This window comes from Nomascus leucogenys, chromosome 6 (assembly GCF_006542625.1).
Source record: "Nomascus leucogenys isolate Asia chromosome 6, Asia_NLE_v1, whole genome shotgun sequence".
NCBI classification, from domain to species: Eukaryota; Metazoa; Chordata; class Mammalia; order Primates; family Hylobatidae; genus Nomascus; species Nomascus leucogenys.
The window spans coordinates 35268534-35293685 of record NC_044386.1 but is presented as its reverse complement, the minus strand read 5'-3'; the positions used below and the strand labels follow the sequence as shown (position 1 = coordinate 35293685).

The 25152-nt window shown below is 41.1% G+C and overlaps 1 protein-coding gene and 1 long non-coding RNA gene across 4 annotated transcripts in view; one reads left to right on the top strand and one right to left on the bottom strand.

The window, feature by feature from the left end:
* The window catches only part of EGFLAM (EGF like, fibronectin type III and laminin G domains), a 199900-nt gene that overhangs the window by 62112 nt on the left and 112636 nt on the right, over positions 1-25152 (bottom strand). The gene's annotated exons all lie outside the window — the stretch shown is intronic.
* On the top strand, positions 26-3023 carry LOC100591474. Its single transcript, XR_122531.2, has 2 exons — positions 26-98; positions 1393-3023. It is a non-coding gene; the product is annotated as an uncharacterized LOC100591474 (long non-coding RNA).

Below are 25152 nucleotides of genomic sequence, written 5' to 3'. Positions count from 1 at the left end.
TTATCTGACTTCATAATGGCCCCACAGTGCAAGAGCAGTGATTCTGGGATTCAGATATGCCAAAGAGAAGCCATGAAGTGCATCTTTTAAATTAAAAGGTGAAAGTTCTCAACTGAATTAAGGAAAGAAAAAAAAATCATATGCTGAGATTGCTAAGATCTATGGCAAGAATGGATCTTCTATTTGTGAAACTGTGAAGAAGGAAAATGAAATTTATGCTAGTTCTGCTGCATATATAGGGTTCAGTATTATCTGCAGTTTCAGGTATCCCCTGGGGATCTTGGAACACATCCCCCACGGAGAGGGAACTACTGTATCTCTCTCTCTCGGCCCCTCTCTCTCTTTCTTTTTCTCCCCTCTGTCCTTTCCCTCGCTCTCCATTTCTAGCTCTGCCTCTCGCGTATATTCAGAATTGTTAGATTCCAGAAGAAGAAATCCATTTGGGAGTAAAAGAATTATACAGCACATACAAAGCAAGCTGGCTTTTGTCTTCAGTAGGTTGGTTTCTCTCCCTCCAGGCTGTTCTTCCTTGCCCTGTCCACCTTATTGACACATTCTTAACAAGGTTAAGATTCTCTTCATCTTTATCCTATGGTTTCCTATCTGAAAAATCACCTTCAGTGATCTCCACTGCCTACAACATAAATTCTAAGCTTCTTCATCAAGAATTCAAGGTTCTCAATTAAAACAGCTCCTTTTTTCCTCCTTCTTCCCCCATCACCATGATTTATTGAATTCTACTCCCTCTCCTCTTCTTATCAGGTACATTAAACTTTTCAATAATCCTGCAAGGTAAGTATGACTAATCCCATTTTGTACATAAGAAAACTGAAGTTAAGAGTAGTTAAGTAATTTGCCTAAAATCAAAGACTTTATAACTGGCTGAGCTGAACTCAAATCCAAGGTCTGTCCGGTGACTGCTCTCCTAATTGCCTATTGCAGAAGAAGCCACTGTGGAGGTAGAAAGATCCTAGAATTTGAGAAAATTACCATATGTTGATCATTCTTAGTGTGCCAGGAGCTTTTCATACATTGCTTAAGTTAATCCTCACAAAATACTATAAAATTGGTGTTATTACTTCCATTTTACCAAGTGGAGATATAGACACAGAGAGATTAAATAACTTGCTCAAAGGCAGGCAGATGGGAAATGGCAGGGCTAGGTTTTATCCTTGGTCTCTCTTTTGACTACATCATGCTACTTAATCTGAATCCTAATTACGTTTTCAGGTTTTTGCTGTTTTTTAAAAAATACTCTTTAAAAGCTATATAATAGCCAAACTGGTCTGCCAGTTGTCTCCTGAATGCATCTTGTATTTTCTTACCCTAGGATTTTGGTTAATGCTTTTTCCCATTGTCATCTTTTTCCCACTCCTATCTCCTTACACACAGTCTACCTATTCTCCCAGGGGGCATGCATTCTATGGAGACAAAGCTGAATGTGTGCCATCAAAAGACCAAAATCAAGAGACATTTTAAAAAGAAAACAGACTCTTCTAGGGAAAATGGTGACTCCACAAAGTAAGAAGCCACCAAGACCTGTAGGACATTCCTTCATCTTCTCCTGGGTGGGGCTACCCAGCCATGGATATATGCCTCCGATCAGCATAAATGCCCAATGCTTGATCAAGTCAACACATGTGTAAGATGGTGTGTACATCTTCTGGGCTCCTGGCCTTAGACTCTTGCCCTTGTGTTTACCAAGTCGACTGTAAATCCTTTGAGAGCAGAAACCATATTTTAGATTTCTTGATATATTTTTCCTTCCTCCATGTCACTAACACTTCATGTACTCAACAAAGGTCAACACCCTTGAGAGGAGTGAGAGGAGACACTCCCCTAGTGCTGAACTCTGTCCTGCCCTTGCTCAACATGGTGGGACTCTGCCTCCCAATCCAAAGACCCCCAAAACTGCCACCAATCCTGTCCTTTTCCCCAAATGAAGCTAGAAGCAAGAATGGAAAGAGATCTTAGCCACCATCCAGCCCAATCTTCTCATTTCACAAGCATGGAAACCAAGGCCACAGAAGAGAGTTGACTTAAAATCAAGATCATGCATCTCATTAGAGGAAGCTCTAACTCTAGAAGCAGATAATATGACTCTAGTTCAATGTCCATAAGATTCTATTGCACAATTTTTTTTGGCATCAAGTATCTAAAGACAGTTCAGTCAGAAGAACCTGGAACCTAGAGAAGCCAAGGGTTAGAGTGTAGGTGGCTGAGATCTCTTACTGCCCCTCCATCTGCTCTAGGAAATTCTGTTTCTCGAAGGGGACTCCTCAGAGAAAAGGACCACAAGCAAATTGCTGCTACTACGAAATGATACCATAATGAGAATGGAAATAATCCTGGACTCTCTGCTCATTTCGACAAGTAAAATAAGGCGCATATTTTTCAATGGATAATGTTCTTTGGTCTTTGTAAAAATTGTTTCCGTTTTGACACTTTTTGTAACCTATTTCTTTGAAACCTGAGTTCACTCAGTTTGGGGAAACATAGGGTATGGAAGAAGAAAGGGAAAAAGAATATGGAATCACAAGGATTTAGAGTCAAAGTAATTTTAACTTTCGTAGAAAGACCACAGGGATCAGCCAACACAACAAGCCCATTTTACAGAGGAGTCAACTAAGGCTCAAAGAATCCATGAGACTCACCCAGAGAAGCAGCTCATTAGTGGCAGAGCTGATCTAGAATTCGGGGCTCCTGCTGCTGCAACCCAGTCCTCTTTGCAGCATCCCAAACTCCCTCTCTCATAATAATCCAGGATAATAGTCATTTCCCATTTTTAATAAGAAGGAAATGAGCACAGAGAGAACCAGGCACAGCATGATGGAAGAAACCTGGAACTAAAGCCTCACTACTTCTGTTTCCTGACTGCCCCGCCACCTCAGATCCCCAATCCAGAGCTTACAGGAAGTTTTTACCAATGTTATTTCTAAGTGAGCACAGAATGTACGGTCCAAGCCAGTGATAAGAATTCTCCCTGTAGCCTGGGGTTATTGTAATTAAAGTGCATAACTTATCTCTTTCTACTTGGCACTTTGTTAATTAGGAAAAGAGAACATTAAAAAGGAGACATTTATTAGAACCAGAATAATCAAACCACTAGTTCAGGGGTTATTCCATTGTAAAAAAAAGTTAACAAAACACAAATTTTTGTTAATAGATAAAAGGGTGACTTTTATTTTATAAAAAAAACCTGTGCTTTGTTTTAATAAAGGCATCATAGGTTTTCTATAAATAATGAGTTTCTCAGCTATATCAACATGATGTAGTTGGAAATATCGCTAGTCATAGAATCCAAATAATTGGGAGAAGGACATAAATGGCTTGGGTGACCTTGAGGAGGCCACTTCATCTCTCTGGGTCTTGTGTTTTCCAGTAAAATGAGGAGTGGGATTAGACTTGATGACCTTGAAATCCTTTCCAGCACTAACATTCTGTGATCCTAAAAGCCACCCTTTTAATGTAGACATATTGCAGGCATCTGTCACATCAAGCAAGGTTTGAAAAAGAAACAACTGGAGAATTTTACTTATGTGGATGAAAAAGCAAACAGAAGTTAGTTCAGCATGGAAGTCACATGCTTTGGGGATTGTAGCACTGTGTTCTCCTGTAGGAGGTGATCCATTGTCATTTATAGGAATCCATCTTCACTCAAAAGGACCAGGTTGTATTTTGAGTCCCTTCTCTTAATGTCTTTTAGCAACAAGGGAGGAACACATATTCCCTGTTCTTGAAGTTCCAATCATGATAATAGAGTCTCCCTAAGTACTGCTGGATTCTTGTCCAACCACTTACTTTCCCTGCCTACAGAGATGGGGACAGTGACTTGGCTGCTAAATGGAAGCAGTAGGTCCACATTTCTGAAGGAGGGAAGCTGATCTATCAAAGGACCTTGGGGGCCGGGTGCAGTGGCTCACACCTGTAACCCTAGCACTTTGGGAGGCCAAAATGGGTGGATCACTTGAGCTCAGGAGTTTGAGACCAGCCTGTGCAACAGGGCAAAAACCCGTATCTAACAAAAATACAAAAATTAGCCAGGCATAGTGGCATGTGTCTGTCATCCCACCTACTCAGGAGGCTGAGATGGGAGGATGGCTTGAGCCTGGGGGGCGGAGGTTGCAGTGAGCTGGGATAGTGCCTCTGCACTCCAGCCTGGGTGACAGAGTGAGACCCCATCTCACAAAAAAAAAAAAACTAAAACAAAAATAAAAAATGACCCTGGGGAGGGAGGAGGAATTTGATTTGGAACTAATTAATTCAGTTCTTCCTACCTTCCCTCTCCACCTAGCATAGTGGAAAACAATAGTCTGGTAGGTCTGACTCCTGTGCAAACCCAAACTTTCCCTCAAGTGGGCTCTCCCATAGTCTGGACTGGACAGAAGGGAGTTTGCAAGCTCACTTTGGCTCTTAGAGTGAGCTACGTCTCCTGACCCAGCCTTTTTAGAAATAAGAATGGCATTTGATTCATCTGCTTCATCTTCATCCTTATCATCTTCCTCTGCTGACTGTGTTGTTTTATTTTTCAACTGATTTCAAAAGTGGGCAAAAAAAAGTGCTATTAATTGCGTCTCTTCAAAACCCTAACACCCACCAGAATAAGAATGGTTCTCCATGAGGCTGTAAGCCACAGACAGAAACTGGGTCATCTCTTTCAGTGCAAATGTTCAAGAATTGGTTGGTTAGATGGAATAATGACAGGTCAGACCTGTGGCTTGAGTCCCTTCAAAGTCTGCCCAAGATCCTATGTGACTTGGCCCTGCAAGCTTGAGCCTCATCTCTCACCAATGTATTCCTTCTCACCGTGCTCCAGCTGCGCTGGCTCTTCTTTCAATGTTTTGGATGAACCATCCTTTCCTGTGACTCAAGGCCTTTGCAGATGCTGTTCTTTATGCTTAGAAATCTTAGCCCTCACTGCCCATCCCTTTACCTTTTTAATTCTTTCATATTTCTGTTCAAAATCACTTTCTTAGGGATGTCTTCCTTGTATCCCAGATAAGGTCAGGTAAGTTCTCATAGCTCTCCTCTTTAGCGGCATTATGAGTTTGTAATTTTATGCTTATTTATGTGATGATTTCATAAATGTAATTCTCCCACCAGACTATAAAATCCTTGAGGAAATCAACACTATCTATTTTGGTTTCTGTTGTACCACCCAAACCTCACTCAGTCCTGACACATTTTAGAAACTTACAGAATGTACAGAAAATAGGAACAGTGAACTTTTGGAGTAGTTTAGGCGTAATAAAAATATATGACAGCAGCATTCATCTAGGTTCTTAACAGCAAAAGTTCAGGCCCAAGGGGAGCCACACCTTTCCAGGATCTTAAGGATGTCATTCTGCAGAATGTTCCTGGAAAACAATCCACACCCAGAGCCCCTCTGGAGTTGACGTTCCCAGTGGCTCTTCCGCATTAAGCCACTTTGGCTTGGGCTATATGCTTTAAGTAAAGTCAGTCCTGCTACCCTGGCCAAAAAAATGACTGAACCAGGATCTATGCCTGATCTGATAATGACCACATTCAGAGCAGCCATCTCTGAGGGTCCTTGGTGTGACAATCTGTGCTTACGTTGGAAGGTAAGGTAGATATTCCAACCTCAGCTCCCTCCTCTCTCACCTGCTTCTGCTGTAGATATTACAGAAGCGAAATACTGGATTTTTAAGTCCCCTTTGCTCATGGGGTGGGGGTAGGGGGAGTCATATGACAGTTTGGGTCACTGAGATGTACCTGGATGCCTGTTGGAACCTCCCAGCTTTCTACATTTGCTTAGGCAGTGAAGGTACTTGTGATAGCTGGAGCTGCAGCAGCTAATGCATTCCTAATTGAAACATGGTGATCAAACAGCTCAGTTAGACCCTATCTTAGAAAATATTGAATCTGATGCTGGACGTGGTAGCTTACACCTGTGATCCCAGCACTTTGGAAAGTTGAGGTGAGAAGATTGCTTGAGGCCCGGAGTTCAAGACCAGCCTGGGCAACATAGAAACACTTCATCTCTATAAAGATAAAAATTTTAATTAAAAAAATATTGCAACTGAGTACATGCGGTGTGAATGAGTCACAAGAGCTACTGGGTGACTTACCTCGTAGCTGGGTTCTGCATGAAGAAGGCCTGCTCAACACCAGCCAGCGCAAGAACTCAGGGGCTGCAAAGATGTGGATGGCTTCCCTTGCTCCTCCCTTTCCCCCAAATAATCTGCTGGAACCAGTCCCTTCAAATCTGAATGAATCTAATGAATGCAACGTTTTGTTTTTATGATGGTAGGGTTGGGACTGGTGGGGGAAAGTAGCTCTAAGTACCGGCCATAGGCAGATATGTTTTTCTTTTATGCTCTGCACATTTCATGAAACTCTTATTTGACCACAGCCTAAGAATGGCACCTCAGGTACCCAGTGACTTCCAGAGCCCTCACCTCAAAGCTTCTCAGAGGCCTTTATCTTTATGCACGTCCACACAGCAGAAGCGCAAATAGTGCATAACCCCTGTGGGCGTTGCCTTTTGAAGTACATAAGCCAGTCAACCAAACACATGCCACTGTGTCTTTCTCTCTCGAAGTCTCCCTTTCTAAAGATAATGGGGCCGTGGAAAGTTAAGCAGATGGCCAGAGACCAAGGTGTTATGCACCTGCCTCTCTGCCACCTGCTGATGGAGGAGATACATAGGCAAAGCATAATGGGGGAAGCGGCTGTGAACACAGCAGGAAAACCCAAGGCCATCTTTCCATCATGGTGTGCGAGAGATTTCAGGCTTCGAGCCTTTGTAAGTTTAGAGAATAATTAATAATTTCCTGGCAACCTTCTGTGGCAATACTTCAGGACTGGAGCGGGGGTGGGCAGTGTAAAATTCAGACAGGTGATGAAAACATTTCTAAACATCTGAAATGGTGGCGGACATTAGGTATTCAGTGCTATGTACACAGCAGGCACTCAATACGTATTTGTTAGATGAGTGAGTGAGTAAATAAGTGAGTGAATGTTTTCTATATGAGCCAAATCTTGCAGGGTGCTCTGCACATGGTAAATGCAAAATAAATGTTAGTTGAAAGACCGCAGTTATAATCTGATATGATCTATGTATCTAGTCAGTCATTTTCACTGGAAGTTTGGTAGCAATTTTTTTTTTTTTTTTTTTTTTTTTGAGACGGAGTCTCGCTCTGTCGCCCAGGCTGCGTGCAGTGGCGCAATCTCGGCTCACTGCAAGCTCCGCCTCCCGGGTTCACGCCATTCTCCTGCCTCAGCCTCTCCAAGTAGCTGGGGCTACAGGTGCCTGCCACCACACCCCGCTAATTTTTTGTATTTTTAGTAGAGACGGGGTTTCACCATGGTCTCCATCTCCTGACCTCGTGATCCGCCCGCCTCAACCTCCCAAAGTGCTGGGATTACAAGCGTGAGCCACTGCGCCCCGCCAGCAATTGTAAACTGACTGTTAATGGGAGAAAACTATTGCCCATAGCATCAGGAGGATATGGCTTTTGAAAGGAAGCTTGCACTTTGGCGGGTTCTCTCTCTCTGTCTCCTTCTGTGGGATAATCTGGCAGTACATATCACATTCCTTATCATTCGCACTTTTTAAAAAGAAATGTAATGGCATGTGATATGTTTATGGGACAATATTATGTTCAGAAAAAATGTGGATCATTGGTGTTTTCATATGAGTAGTTGGGGGTGGGAGCAGGTTGGGACGGGTTGAAGAATGAATAGGAGGCTTTTAAAGAGTGGGTACAGTGAATGGAAACACAATAACTCTAGCTTGAAGGAAAGCAGGGAGATGGAATGGTAGGTGGCGGGTTATGAGCATAAGGAGAGTCTTTTCTATGAGTAGAGAACACACGTTTGTGTCCTTATGGGGATGATCCGCTAGAAAAGCAAAGATGAAAAGATAAATCATTTGGAGAGACAGGGTAACTAACCGAAAATTGACATATGTAGTATGGTCTCCAATTGGCTCCCTAAAAATGAGGGCTCAATTCACATCTTGCACTGAGAAATCAAGAGCTAGATCAGGGACAGTGAGATGGCAAAGAGAGCAGATGTAGCTTGTCAGTGGCTCACAGTCCAGTAGGGAGGGAGACTTACACGCCTACAGCGCACAGCAAGAGGGCTGAAGCTAAGATGTGAGCAGCTGAGTCTGAAGCTTCTCTGTTCCTTAAAGTGGCTTCACATTTGAGTACCAACCACGGTTCAGTTCTCCTTTAGGTATTCAGATGGGCAAGTTGTTCAAACCAGAGACACTTAGACCCTCTCTTCTCACTCTTTAAAGACAAAGTGCTAGGAGAAAATAATTGTCCAGACAAAATCCTACATCTAGCCTGGGCAAGATGGTGAGACCCTGTCTCTCAGAAAAAAAATTTTAAAATTAGCCAGGCACAGTAGCTCACACCTGTAGTCCCAGTTACTCGGTGGGGGAGCTGAGGCAGGAGAATCCCATTAGCTCAGGAGTTCAGGCTGTAGTGATCTATGATTGTACCACTGCCCTCCAGCCTGGGTGACAGACTGAGACCCAGTCTCAAAAAAAAAAAAAAAACAGGCATGGTGGCCTACACCTGTAATCCCAGCACTTTGGGAGGCCAAGGTGGGCAGATCGCCTAAGGTTGGGAGTTCGAGACCAGCCTGACCAATATGGAGAAACCCCGCCTCTACTAAATATACAAAATTAGCTGGGTATGGTGACACAGACCTGTAATCCCAGCTACTCAGGAGGCTGAGGCAGGAGAATCGCTTGAATCCAGGAAGCAGAGGTTGTAGTGAGCTGAGATCGTGCCATTGCACTCCCGCCTGGGCAACAAGAGCGAAACTCCATCTCAAAAAACAAAATAAAATAAAACAAACCCTACATTCAATTAAATGGTTGTTCAACAGTAACAGTGAAACAAAGACATGATCATAAAGCCTGAGACAGTTTATCACTAACAGATCTTTAAACATTTATTTAAAAGTATATTTCAAGAAAAAGAAGGAAAGAGTAAGATGCGAAGAGTTGTGGGCACAGAAAGTGGTAAATCTGTAAATAAATCTAAACAAGCATTAGAGTTGAAAAAAATGTGGTTACTAAACAAGGTAGAACAAAAATACCGAAAAGTAACATGTAACACAAGAAGGAATTGATTTGGACTGAAACTGCTAAGACCCTATTGATACAGAAGGGCTGGGCTCCTAGCTAAACCCCACCCTTAGGCCTGGAACCACAGCCCTAAGTGAAAACAGCTGACCCCGTTTTTCCAACCAAATGTTGCCTTTTTGGCTTGCTTCGCCCCTGTCCTCTGCCCATAAGACTTCAGCTGGCAGAGCAACACGAGTGGCTGAGCAGCGAGGATACAAGCAGCTGAACGGTGAGCAGAGAAGCAACTGAGTGCTGGAGACTACAAATAGATGGATAGATGGCTAACTTCAGACGGTGCGGCTTCAGAAATGGGCCTAGCCGGAGATGGCTGGGCTTCAGGGAAAGATCACCTTCCCATCTCCTTTCCAGCCTCCCTTTCCGCTGACAGCCACCCACTGCTCAATAAAGTCTTCTGTATTCATCACCTTTCAAACAGTTTGTGTGACCTGATTCTTCCTGGACCCCAAACAAGAACCCGGGTGCCGAGAGGGCTGGGGCTGCCACCCTGACCCTCTACTAAGCTGGTTGGCTATTGGCTGTCCCTGGATGGCAGAGCTGAAAGAGCATTGGTGGCAACATGCTTGGACGCTGCTGTGGGGCCCGCACAGAGCCTGCTCCGCCAGAGAGGAGCGACTAGCCAGTGCCAGCATTCGTTTGCTCTGGTTCCCGCACTCTTCCTCCCGCGAGGACTGGCCGGCGGTGGGCTGAATGAAACCACCCACTCCAGTTCCAGCCCACAAAGGGGGTCAAGGGAACTAATCTGTCTCATCATTACTGTTTTATTATTGTTTGAGAGGAGGGTAATAGATTGTGATGAACTTTAGACTGTTTAAGTGTGAGAGTTAACAATGTATGGATGGTAAATAAAATAATGTATATTCCATCCTAATACAGAGGAAGAAAGGACGAAGAAATACAGTCAATCCTACAGAAAATGGAAAAGGGCTGGGTGTGGTGGCTCATGCCTGTAACCCTAACACTTCGGGAGGCCGAGGCAGAAGGATCACTTGAGACCAGGAGTTCAAGATCAGACTGGACAACATAGTAAGATCCCATCTCTACAAAACAACATTAAAAGAAATTAGCCAGGCATGGTGGCACGTACCTGTAGTCCTAGCTACTTGGGAGGCTGAGGTAGGAGGAGCACTTGAGCCTGGGAGGTCAAGGCAGCAGTGAGCTATGATTGTGCCACCACATTCCAGCCAGGGTGACAAAACAAGACTCCATCTCAAAAAATAATAATAATAAAAATAAAAAATAAAATAGGAAAACAGCAGAAACAAAAATCCTTCTCCAATAAAAAATGGAAAAAGCAGAGTAAATATAATAGCACAAAATAAGACTCTAGAAATCAATAATACATGTCAGCCATTATAACCATAAATGCAATAAACTTGTCATTTAAAAAACAGTGCTTTGAGACCATCCTGGCTAACATGGTGAAAACCCGTCTCTACTAAAAATAAAAAAACCAAAAAATTAGCCGGGCGTGGTGGCGGGCACCTGTAGTCCCGGCTACTCCAGAGGCTGAGGAAGAGGAATGGCGTGAACCTGGGAGGCGGAGCTTGCAGTGAGCCGAGATCGCGCCACTGCACTCCAGCCTGGGCGACAGAGCGAGACTCCGTCTCAAAAAAACAAACAAACAAAAAACCAAAAAAACAGTGCTTGTCATATTGGATTTAATACATTTGAGCTACATGCTATTTCCAGAACGTATCTAAAACACAACCTACAGAAACATCAAAAGTAAAAGAATGTAATATATATTCCAGGCAATAGATAAGAGAAAGCTAGTACCTATATAATTACTGGACAATGTAAATGTTAAGGGGGAAAAAAAAGTATCATTACTGATAAGATGGTTATTAAATAATGATTAAAAGAATCACCAGGAATACAACATGATTCTAAACTCATATGCACCTAATCTCACAGCCTCACATACATATCAAGAAAAAAACTGAGAGAGGTGTAGGGAGATAGAGTGAGAAACTGTAATGTATCCTCTTAGTAACTGATAGATCAAGCTAACAAAAAATGCATAAGGATAGATAAGATTTGAACAATATTAAAAATCTTGATCAAAAAAGCTTAAACAGACTTCTGAATGTAAGAGCCTTGGGAATAAATCTAACAAAAGCTATAAAGAACTTCTGGTTCCTGCACTCTTCCTCCCATGAGGAGTGGCCAGTGATGGGCTGAGTGAAACGAACTACCCCACTTCCGGACCACGAAGGGAGTGGAGGGAACTAACCTGTCTCATCATTATTGTGTTATTATTGTTTGAAAGGAGGGTAATAGATTTGATGAATTTTAGACTGTTTAAGTTTCAGAATTTTCTCCATAATGGAGAAAATTACTAAGGTACACTAAAAGACTCTGAAGAAAATCTAGATGAGATATAATGTGGTTATTAAATCAATGATTCTATATCATAAAGATGTCAGTTCTTCCAAAATTAGTTTATAAATACAATATAATTTTCATTTTTAAAATTCAATATGTTTTCAATTTTTAAAATCCCAACGGAATTTTTCATGGAATTGAAAAACTGATTCTAAAATTTCTATTGAAAAGCAAAGAATCAAGAAAAGAAAAGGCATTGTGGGCCAGGCCTGGTGGCTCATGCTTGTAATCCCAGCACTTTGGGAGGCTGAGGTGGGCAGATCACTTGAGGTCAGGAGTTTGAGACCAGCCTGGCCAACACGGTCTCTACTAAAATACAAAAATTAGCCGGGAATTGAACAATGAGAACACTTGGACACAGGATGGGGAACATAACACACTGGGGCCTGTCATGGCGTAGGGGGAGTGGGGAGGGATAGCATTAAGAGATATACCTAATGTAAATGATGAGTTAATGAGTGCAGCACACCAACAAGGCACATGTATATATATGTAATAAACCTGCACGTTGTGCACATGTACCCTAGAACTTAAAGTTATAATTTTTTAAAAAATGAGCATGATGAACACTAAACCATGATATTAAATCCCAGTGAGAACCCAGAAAAAAAAAAAAGAACAGATGCTGGTGAGGTTGTGGAGAAAAGGGAACACATACACTGTTGGTGGGAGTGTAAATTAGTTCAACCATTGTGGAAATCCATATGGCGATTCCTCAAAGAGCCAAAAGTAGAACTACCATTCAACCCAGCAATCCCATTAGTGGGTATAGACCCGGAGGAATATAAATCATTCTACCATAAAGACACATACATGCGGATGTTCATTGCAGCACTGTTCACAATAGCAAAGATATGGAATCAACCTGAATGCCCATCAATGACAGATTGGATAAAGAAAATCTGGTACATATACATCATGGAATACTATGCAGTCCTAAGAAAGAATAAGATCATGTCTTTTGCAGAAATGTGGATGGAGCTGGAGGCCATTATCCCTAGTAAACTAATATAGAAGCAGAAAACCAAATACTACATGTTCTCACTTATAAGTGGAAGCTAAATAATGAGAACTTATGAACACAAAGAAGAAAAACAATAGACACTGGGGTGTACTTGAGGATGGAGGGTGGGAAGAGGGAGAGGAGCAGAAAATATTAACTATTGGGTACTGGACTTCATGCCTGGGTGATTGAATAATCTGTACAACAAATTCCCATGACATGGGTTTATCTATGTAACAAACCTTCACATGTACCTCTGAAACTAAAATAAAAGTTAAAAAAGAAAAAAAAAATTAGCTTAGTGTGGTGGTGGGCGCCTGTAATCCCAGCTACTTGGGAGGCTGAGGGACAAGAATCACTTGAACCTGGGAGGTAGAGGTTGCAGTGAGCCAAGATTGCGCCACTGCAGTCCAGCCTGGGTGGCAGAGTAAAACTGTGTCTGCAAAAAAAAAGAAAAGGCATTATGAAGGACAATGAGGACTGAAATCATCTACCAGATATCATGACTTCATAAAGTGGTAGAAATTAAAACACTGTGTAAGGCTGGACGCGGTGGCTCATGCCTGTAATCCTAGCACTTTGGGAGGCTGAGGTGGGCGGATCACCTGAAGTCAGGAATTCGAGACCAGCCTGGCCAACATGGTGAAACCCCATCTCTACGAAAAATATAAAAATCAGCCAGACATAGTGGTAGGCGCCTGTAATCCCAGATACTCGGGAGGCTGAGGCAGGAGAATCACTTGAACCCAGGAGGTTTGAGGTTGCAATGAGCCGAGATCAGACCACTGTACTCCAGCCTGGGTGACAGAGTAAGACTCCATCTCACACATACACAAAAAAAAAAAAAAAAAAAAAAGAAAAAAAGAAAAGAAAAGAAAAAAGAAATTAAAACACTGTGGTATTAAAGTAGGGATAAAGAAACTGACAGAGTATAGAACTCAGAAACAGATCCAGAAATGTATGAAGACCTGATATACCAGAAAGATGTCATTACGAATTAATAGGGGAAAGGCTGAATGATTTAATTCTTGGTGCTGGGGAAACTGGTTATCTATATGGGGAAAAAAATTATTAAAGTAGGTTCTCCATATAAAAGTGAATTCAAGGTAGATTAACACCCTAAATATGCAAAGCAAAATTTTTAAACTTTTAGAATAAAATATAAGATACTGCCTAATGATCTTGGGAAAAGGAAGTTGTTTTTAGCCAGAAAGCATAAATCAAAAAGAAAAAACTTAAGATGTTTAACTACATTAAATTAAAATACTTCTTCCTAGTGAATACCATAACTGGAATGAAAGATAAGTCACAGACTTATAGGAGATACCTGCAACATATGATTGGCTAAGGATTAGTATTTAAATATATATTTAATATTTGCTACATATATAAAATTGTATGCTAAATATATAATTGATATACATGGGTATTTATACCAATAAAATGGACAAAGCATATAAACAGTCCATTCATAGGATGACTAATAAGATTATAAAGTTATGCTTAACATCATTAGAAATGGAGAAGTACAATTCAAAATAATAATGATATATCATTTTACATTCATCAGATTGGTATTTAAAAGTCTGATAATACCAAGTGTTGACAAGGATGTGGAGTAAGAACTTCAAATATACTGTCAGCAGGAGTGAAGATAGCAGTGAAACTGAGGAAGAATTTTATAATAGGTAGTAGAGCTGAAGATATGCATGTACTACAATATAACAGTTGCACTTCAAAGCACATGCTGAAGAAGGCTCTTGTAGACATGCACAAGGAAACATACATAAGACTGTTCATTGTAATATGGTTTGTAATGAAAAAAATTTGAAGCAACTTAAATGTCCAACTACGGTATACTCATATAGTAGAATGTTATACAACACTAACACTGAATCCACTAGAATGTTATAATTCAACTTGCATGAAAGTCAAAAACATAAGATTGTAGAGAAAAATTACTTGCAAAAGGATACTTGCCATGTCATAGCATTTATAAAAAATGCTAAAACATTCTAAACAGTATCATAAAGTTTGCAAATAAATATATGCATGTTGGTACAAGAATTAAAAGTGACAGGGGGGAATCATAAATACCAGATTCAAGCACCTCTCAGGAAGCGGGAAGGGAACAGTGTTGGGAAGTACTCAGGGGCTGCCCCTGTACCTGTAGTGTTTTTTCTCTACCACTGAAAAAAATGTGGCACCTATTAAGATTTTATAAAGCTGGGTCATGAATATACAGTTGTTCCTGATATTTTTCACTACACTTAAAATAACTCATAATACAAAACAATGTAACAAAGCCTAAATTTTATTAGGAGAATAAAAATCCATACCTACAATAATAAGACACAAAATCAATACTGTAGAAGCTTGAATCAGTGATGTAGGGGATGAACTTGAGAAGTTCTCTCAGAATGCTAAGAAAAATGTCAAAGAGATGAAAATAGGAGGGAAAATTATGTGTATGGATGTGAATATAGAAAACAAAATCCAAACTAAGAGATTATGAGTGTTTTTTTGATATTTACCAGAATAATGGAAACAAAAATATGAATGAAAAACATAAAAATAAAACTTATCTGGGCTGGGGAAACAAAAAATAGCCACAACGAAACCTTGAGAATGGTTTGAAAGGACTAATGTTTCAGCTCAGAGACCTACTCCTACGTCTAAACTGACAAAATTTTTATAGTATAAAGAAAAAACTATAGGACTGAACCTGGTGATTTCTACATAGACAAGCAATTAGGCAAATAAATGAATACTTGATATTGAAATACAGAATCCAAGAGGTGATTTATCTAGATTGTATCTGACTTAGTCTAGAGAAATTAGAAAGGAAAAGGAAGTTTTACTACCTTCAGAGAGAGTGTCTGAACTAAAAATAATTAAGATGCTTTAGAAAAATCACGTTGAACTGTGGTTTAAAAGAAAAACTCTGGTATTCAACAGAAGAATGTATATAGGTGATGGACTCTAAACTATACATGAGAAATTTGCTGAATAATTATAAGGGGCATGTTAATCTTCAATGCTTCTAATTTTCTAAGGGTTTTCCTTCTGTCAAGTTCGAACATCCCTGTAGAAATGCCATTCACTCAACTACAATTCAAATTAACACCCTTAATTTTTAATGAGGATCAGTAAAAATCTAGCCACACAAAAAATATTTTCTCATCTACTATAAAACCGCTTTGAAAGTCACTATTCATCATAACACTCAATATTCTTTATACAATGATTCATTTGGTAATTTCTTCTTATGTATCCAGAAAAAAAATTATTTTCACTGAAAAACTCATTTGCATTTTTTTTACTTTTTTTTTTTTTCTTGAGACAGGGTCTTACTCTGTCACCCACACTGGAGTCCAGGGGCACAACCAGGGCTCACGGCAGCCTCAACCTCCCAGGCTCAAATGATTCTCCGGAGTAGCTGGGACTACAGGTGTGCACCATTGAGCACAGCTAACTTTTTTTTTTTTTTTTGAGACAGAGTCTTGCTCTGTTGCCCAGGCTGGAGGGTAGCAGCCCAATTTCGGCTCACTGCAACCTCCCCCTCCTGGGTTCAAGCAATTCTCCTGCCTCAGACTCCCAAGTAGCTGGGATTACAGGCATGTGCCACCACGCCTGGCTAATTTATATATACATATATATATTTTTTTTAGTACAGACGGGCTTTCACCGTGTTGGCCAGGCTGGTCTCAAACCCCTGACCTCAAGTGATCCACCTGCCTTGGCCTTCCAAAGTGTAGGATTACAGGCACCAGCTAACTTTTTGTTTTTTGTAGAGACAGACAGGGTTTCACCACACTGCCCAGGCTGGCCTTGAATTTCCGAGCTCAAGCAATCCTCTCACCTTGGCCTCCCAGCGTGCTGGGATCGCAGGTGTGAGCCACCACACCTGGCCTGGTTTGCATTTTTTGATCGGACATTAAGAGTTCTGTAAGACCTTGATTTCTAGGAAGCTCAAAGTTGAGTGACTTCAAGGGCTTAAGCAACTATCTCATCTCTAGTCTTGATATAATCATGTCTGCTATCTCTATTTGATTTCTGATTATGTTATCATACTTCTTTTAATTAAAAAGGTGTGTCAGGTGGAACTGTTTCAAATCACGTTTGTACATGAGTGGAAATGAATATCCATGGTTTAAAAAGATATTCAAATCTCTTGAGTAAACTCATATTCCAAAGGCCTGGCTCTGGTAGACAGGCTTCATTGTGGTCAGAGAAGATCAGTGGTAACTAAGCTGGGGAGGGACCCATTAGTGTCCCACAGTGAAGAAAACCTCCCTTACTTTGTATATAAGGTCAGGCAAAGACAGTCAGTCTTAAATCAGGGAAAGAAGCCTGGCCTGAGTCTTCACTGACCCATAACCATTCGCGACATTAGAAGAAAACCTCATAGACAGCCTGTGACAGGAGCAAGACAGCCTCTCTCTAGGTCATAAGATTAATCTGTGTCCAAGAAACGTTTTTGAAATAAATACGAACAAGAGTAACTGGTTCTCATTTTCAAATTGGTATTGGCATATTGACTAAAGCAAGACAAAGAAAGAGGAGGAACCAGGAACGCAGCTGAGGGCTTCCAAGCATTGAAGCATCGCAAAGTCATTCTCCATTAGAGAGGGAATCATGAAATGCTAAGACTGAGAATTCACTGTCGGAATAACAAATGGAATTGTGTGGTGGGTGAGCTCACCATGGGTTGCTTTCCAATGGAAGAGCTTCTGCAGTGATTTGAAACCTACATCTTGAGAAAACACCAACTACCTGGAACTTACTGATCAGAGAAAAGATGAGATGGAATAGCCAAAAAGGCTCCTGGAGACAGTTGGGATAGCTGGTATACCATCTGCTGGCATGGAGGGCTCATGCTATGAAGCCAGGAGCAATAAATCGAGGGGTTGGCACGGACTGAATTGTGAAAGATGGGGAAAGTCAGGCCATCATACGGCCTTTATCCTGAGCAAGGAGGAGCAGGAGAGCAACAAGCCAGTGGAGGTGGTTTTATATTAGCCCAACAGTGAGCTGCAGGATGGGTTTCTACTTTCTGCCTCTATGCCCCTATGCCTTTTGGCATCTGGACAATATCTGTGGCTATTCTCCAACACCTCCCTCCACACTCAACCCAGAAAACCTTCTGCCTGATTCTCTTGTTTCTCATCGCCTGCCCCTTTGGAGAAATTCCACTTAACTTTTACCAGTCATCCCCAAAGTCACCGTGAAGTGAAAACTTGGCCACGCTACCTCCCAGTTCCCTGACCCACAAAACCAGCATCACCCCTCCTCTGTGCTGCAGAGCATTTTCTTGATATCTGTGTGTCACCATATGGGTAGCTGTGTATGTGTGTTTATGCACTGGACTGGATTATGACCCCTGGAGGGCAAGGGCTGCCTCAGCTCTTTTCAAAAACGGTTTGGCAAAAATAAGTTTTCGGGCTGGGCACAGTGGCTCATGCCTGTAATCCCAGACCTTTGGGAGGCTGAGGTGGGCAGATCACGAGGTCAAGAGATCCAGACCATCCTGGCCAACATGGTGAAACCCCGTCTCTACTAAAAATACAAAAATTAGCTGGGCGTGGTGGCACATGCCTGTAGTCCCAGCTACTTGGGAGGCTGAGGCACAAGAATCACTTGAGCCCAGGAGGCAGAGGTTGCAGTGAGCCAAGATTGTGCTACTGCATTCCAGCCTGGCAACAGAGGGAGATTCCTTCTTAAAAAATAAAAATAAAAAAAATAAGTATTTGTGGGCCGGGGGCAGTGGCTCACGCCTGTAATCTCAGCACTTTGGGAGGCCAAAGCAGGTGGGTCACATGAGGTCAGGAGTTCAAGACTGGCCTGATCAACATGGTGAAACCCTGTTTCTACTAAAAATACAAAATTAGCCAGGCATGGAGGCGTGCACCTGTAATCCCAGCTACTTAGGAGAGGCAGGAGACACTGCTTGAACTCGGGAGGTGGAGGTTGCAGTGAGCCAAGATCGTGCCATTGCACTCCAGCCTGGGCAACAACAACAACAACGAAATATTTGTGAAATGAATGGCTGATGCTTTTGGTAACTTGCATACCTAATACACCCTTACTTTATTCAGTATCCTTACATATAGTCATGCATCACATAGTGACATTTTGGTCAATGATGGAACCCATGTACAATGGTAGGCCCATAAGATTATAATACCACAGTTTGACTGTACGTTTTCTATGTGTAATTGTACGAACACTTACCACTGCTTACATTTGCTTGTGGTATTCAGTACTGTAACATTCTGTTGAGGTTTGTAGCCCAGGAGCAATAACCTATACCATACAGCCTAGGCGTGCTGTAGACTATACCATCTAGGTTTGTCTAAGTACAACTCTAGGATGTTTGCACAACAAGGAAATCACCTAATGGTGCATTTCTCAGTATGTATCCCTGTTGTTAAGCAATGCATGACTGTGTTTAGTTCAGTATTACAGATTTTAAACCCATTAGTGAATTATAAAAGTAATTTAATGGGACATGACCACACTTTAAAAATTGGAACTGAAGGGTATGAGAAAATATAAAGTCCTGCATTTAGCAATGGTGAGTATTGTGTCTGTGACACATTTGCACATATGCACATGTACTTCTATACAACTGACCCTCCACATCAGGATCAGTGGGTTCTGCAGCTGCAGATTCAACTAACCACACATCCAAAATATTTGGAAAAATATATGGATGGTTATGTCTATACTAAACATGTACAGACTTTATTTTATTGTCATTATTCCCTAAACAATACAGTACATCAATGATTTATATAGCATTTGCATTGTATTAGGTATTATAAGTAATCTAGAGATAAATATTTAAAGGATACAGGAAAGTGTACACAGGTTATATGAAAATACTACTCTATTTCATATAAAAGACTTGAGCATCTTTGGATGTTGGTATTTGTTGGGGGGTGGGGGGGTGGGAAACAGTCCTTGAATCAATTCTCCATGAATACAGAGAAATGACTGTTTATGTTTGTGTGTACTAGGGTGCAATGTAAATTGCATATACCTATTATAAGTGGTAGTCCAAAAAAGTTTGAGAAATACTTATTTTTTAAAATATCAGTTAATTTCCTAGCTGATTGCCACTTTACTTTGAACAGGGGTTAGGTTTTTAAATTTGATTTTGTTCTATAGCAGGGTTCCTCAACTTCAGTACTATTGACATTTAGAGCTAGATAATTCTCCATTGTAGGGGGCTGTTCTGTGCATTGCAAGGTATTCATATTTAGCAGCATCCCTAGTCTCTACCCACTAAATGCCAGTAGCACTTTACCCCAAGTTGTGAGAGCCAAAAATGTCTCCAGGCTTGTCAAATATTCTTTGGGGGCCAAAATCACCCCCAGTTGAAATCTACTACTCTATCGTGCCCCCAAATACTTTTGCACATTTCGGGGCACGATAGAGTAGTAGCAGATATGAAGCAAAGACCCTGTGGGAGCCGACTGCAATAGATTGAGTCTGGGATACTGATCCCCAAACTTGCTTAACCTCTGTTCGGTTTACAACCACATCCCTATGGGCCACTGTGTCACTGCACAGACTGCCTTCAGTCTAACTGCAGGATTTTCACACATGTGGCTGGGACATGCAGCAGGACACAGCAGGTGTTCCCGGTCAGAAAGTGTTCTTGAGGCACTAAGAAAGGCAAAGGCATCCCAGTACTTCTGGCTTATATAAGGAAATAGCTCAGGGAACTGATGTAGAAACTCCCCACTTGGGAGCAGGGGAGCAACACTCACACTGCTCTCAAGAGGAACCAACAGAAAATGGGTGAGAATGGAGCAGTGTAACCACGCGTGTAAGTGGGGTCTCTGCAACAGAGAGGAGGACAGGAAGTGCAAGGATTACTGGCTAGAGAGTCCCATAAATCCAACGCTCATGGTGACTGTAAGACCTTCAGAGAGTCACATAATCTGGTGGTGTCAGTTCCTTATCTGAAAATTGTGGAAATCTGGCTAGGTTCTTCAATGACTCGCCAGTTTCAAAGTTCTATGATTTCCATTTGGCACTCTACCTTTTTTTTTCTTTTCATGTCTGTTCTCCTTAAAGCAATATAAAATTGCCTCCTTATTCCTTCTCCTTCCTCTCCATTGAGCTCCACCACTGTAGCAACAGCAATCCTGCTTAAAATATAAGTCAGGCCATGTCATTTTGCTGCTCAAAATTTCAACATCTTGGCCTTTAACTTTGAATAAGATTCAAAGTCTTCATCAGGACCTATAAGATTTGACATGCTCTGACCCCTGGCAAACTTTCTGACCTCACTTCCTATCATTCTTCTCACTCACCATGTTCCCACCAAGTGGGCCTCTTTCTGTGAGCTTCCAGTGTCCTCTGGGCTCTCACCCCAGGACCTCTGCATTTGTCACTCCCTCGACGTGGAGGGATTCTGCTCAAATCTCTCTTTGAGAGAAGCCTTCCCTGATAGCCTATCCCAAGCAGCAGCTTCCACCATCCTCTACACCCTCTTAGCCCTTCACTTTTCCTCTTGACACTTATCATTACCAATGATAGTATTTATGTAATATAATGTGATACAGACTTATTTCACAGACCCTCCCACAGACATACCTCATGAGGGCGGAGACACTATTGATCTTGTTTACTGCTAAAACCCCAGCACCCAGAAATTACCTGGGCATAAACAGACATCAAATATACATTTTGGAAACTGTGTGAATAAGTGCTTAAACAAGCGAAATAATCAATGTACAGTCAGAAATTAGGTTCTTTACTTTCTTGAACATCACCCAAACAGTTTTCAGGGGTAATGTTAAAAAAAAAAAGTCCTGACAAATTTGTTTGTAGCCTTTCTCATCACCTACTCCCCTAATTTGCATCGTCGTAATTCTTTCTGAATTTGCCAGCTCTTTATTTCATTTTATTTTGGAAAGAAATGTATCTACCAGTTATTTGCATCATTTTGACACAGCGTTGTAAATAAAATGTTATAAACGCCAAAGATCGCTGAAGAAATATCTGTTTTTGTTTGTGGACGTTTGGTTGCAACAGAAAAAAAATCTAAAATTAGTTGCCCTCTCCCATGTTGGTTGGGACTTTGAACTATAGAAGGTGCCCTCTATCTGATGCAATCTAATGGAGCTGCTCTCAAGGTCAACCACTTCCGGTGACTCCAGACTGAGTCACAAGGGCTCTTCCGGCTCTGTAAGTCTGGGAACTACTGCCATCTGCTGGATGACTGTTGATACTTCCTCCTGAGCAGCTGTGGCTGGCAGGCCCCTGCACTCCCTAAGGATCCTGTGATCAGCATCAGTGATGGGAGATACATTCCACTGGGCCAAAATAGAGACATAATCACATCTTAAAATATGGTAGATGCTGGGATTAGAGTTCAAAAGCAGCACTAATCTATGTTCTAAGAGAGGCCTCTTGGCTCCTCATACCAGTGGGAATGAGAAGCTGGTACCACCAAAAAATTCCAATTGGGGCTCAGATTTAGAGATAGATCCTTACAGCAGCTGACTTATTTTTCCTTTTGAAAAAACATTTTTATCTCAAAAGGTATATATGAATATTATGTGTTAATAAGAGATTAGTGCAACATAGGCTATTGGTTGAATTTGTGAAATAGCAGATAAGAGACTTGGGTACAGAATACCATCCACTTGCTGATCAGTTGTGCATGTCAGTCTATCCAACTAGAAACTAACAGAGAAATAATGGTGCTGGCCCACTCTGCTTCAAAAAGATACCAAAAGGGAAGATGAACTTGGACAACCAAAAGACAAGTAAGGTTACCATCAAGAGGCCCAGCTTTGTTTACGCCAGTGAAGCAATCCAAATGTCCATCAATGAGGAATTAGTTCAATAAATGTGGCACACCTTTATAATGGAATACATTTTATTAAATTTTGTGATGTATACCTACATTCATTTGTATTTATAGATGTATACAGTATTTTGTTGTACAGAAAAAGTGTATGTACTATGATTTCATCATTGGATTAAAAAAATTCTGGAAGATATTATCTGCCAAAATATTAATAGTGGCTATATCTAGATGCTGAGGTTAGAGATAATTTTCATTTTGACCTTTTAATATTTTTTATGTTGCCTGAATTTTTTTCACTAACAATAAGCATTATAGAGCACGATATTCTTTTCTATTTGGCAATAACAAAAATACTATTTCTGTTTTGCAATTATTGCAATGGTTTCCTTAGTTTCCCTATTTTTGCCCTTACCCCTCTATATTCTACTAAGAGTAATTTTGTTAAAACCTAAGTAAGGTCTTTTCATTTCCCTGATTAAGTGCCCCCAACCCTCCCAGTCTTATCCCTCTCTGAGAAAAAGCCAAGTCTGATGGGTTCCAATGGGCTCCAGTTCCCTAACCAGCATCCACCAACTGTGCCCTCCCTCTCTAACAGCATCTCCTTCGACTTTTCTCCCCCAGAATTCCCTTCTCCAGCTACACTGACCTGCTTGTTCTTCTCTGAACATGCTTGAGGAATCGAATATTTAGACAAAAGGAATCTCACTAATTTTAGGAATCAAGTGGCAGATCCTGGACCAAAACCCAGTTTGGGGATTACCTTTTCAGACTTGATTCCTAAAATTCCTCTGTCCTTCCCCACCCTGCCCTGTGCCCTGGGAAGCTGACCTGCCTGGCTTCCGCTTGTGTCCTGCCCATTAGGAAGCACCAGCAAGAAAGAAGAGAGAGGAAAAAGAGTCAGAGTGTTCCCCTAACTTTTACCCTATGAGGTTGTCATGGGACACATGTCTGAAAGTCACAGCTCTTGCTGGATGGCCCTCCCTGTCCACCTGGATACTGGTCCCAATTAGCACACGACCAAGCTTTTGCAAACCGTCCCCTCATTAAATTTGCTTCAAATCATCCAAGTACTTGTGCCTCTATTTCGTGCCAGGAGCCTGATGACAACTGAGATCCCTAGAAAAGTCATCTTTTCTCCTGCAGTTGCTTCTCATTTGTATTTGTACATATGTGTTTCGTATTTGGTTGCATTATCAGATGAGATCCATCAAACTCAACCAGCACGCACCGCGTCCCTCCTATGTGTCTGTCACTGTGTTAAGCTGATTTCATAGAGCTCCTCTCTTCGTGCTGAACAACAACTGTGGCCCTACTCTCTCATCAAAGAACTGAAATGATTGAAGAATTTAGATGCTAAGAAATGATCCCAATGAAGAACTCTCTAAAAGCAAGAAATGCTCCAAAGGAAAGAACAGAAAAGATTAGCCATGACATTATGATGAGTGTGAAGGAAAGAGAACAAAATGGATAAGTAAATAAAAGGAAACAGTGAAAATGGGTAAGATATTTGTGTGTGGATATCACCTCAATACATTAATGTTTAAAAATCCATTGAGTGGAATAAACATTATATAGTTGCACATTCTGTGGCCATGAAATATCAGCCGACCGACCGAGCAGATGCTCCAGTTGAAATCAGAGCACCGTGAGTTCCTTTCCTTTGAAAATTTATATTTCCTTATCATTTGCTTTAGTCTCTCTTCTCTACCTAGCCAGAGGGGATAAAATATCGGTGTCCTGATTATACATAAATGTATGATAATGTAAGATGCACAAAGGCCTCAGAAGAGCAATTAATAGGTATTTAAACAGCAAAGTGAATCATTCCCTGTAGAGCCAATAAAGTTGTGCAAATGAACGTTGCTCAGATTTACATGCGTGGAGGCATCAGTAAATCAATAGAGCGATTGCCATGGAGGACACTCTGAATGTAAAATCACATCTGAAGTTATATTCATGCTCAAATGCAAACTGAAAATGCAGGTTTGTCTAGGCTATGAGTGAAACAAATTATTTATCGCTCCTCCTGTTCCCTTTTTCATCTCACGTTCTAAAGATTTACAAATCCATGAAGCTCACAGATGTACTGGCCTTTCCCATGCTCCTGGAATAATGCCTAGCAAAGGAACCTCTTCCTCACTTTGCTTTTTGTCTTTCTCCAATGTCACCAGCACAAACCTGTTCCAAAGTGGTTGGATTGCAGGCTCTCCAGGTCTCTTCTTTAAGAACATTTATGTGAAAATTAAATCACAGAGAGCTCTAGCAAGGGAACAAGCTCATTAGTATGTGCTAATTGATTCCTTAAAAGCTTGACAAAATTGCTATCTAAAAGGGGATTTACCAAATTTCCTGAAAAATTTCTTGAAAATTTAAGGAAAAATGCCCAAACAGTATAGTACAGATGTCAGCAAACTATGGCCCATGGGCCAAATCCAGCCTGCTGTAACAACGGCTTTTACATTTTTAGAGGTTGGGGAAAAAGTTTAAGAATAATAATTTCTTGTGACACATAAAACTTAAATTCAAATCTCAGTGTGCATAAATAGTTTTATTGGAATACAGCCATGTATAATTATTTATTGTATGACTGCTTTCCTGCTATGACAGCAAAGTTGGCCTAAAAATCCTAAAATATTTACTATCTTGCCCTTTATAGAAAAATTTGCTGACCGTTGTCTAACTAAATGGTTATTTTTGGGAAGACTAAAAGCAAACAAAGCTAGCAGCACGATACTGTAACTCTAGAGTTTTTTTTCTTTTTTATTTTCCTTTTGCCTGAGTCTACAATGTGCTTAAGTGGTAAGA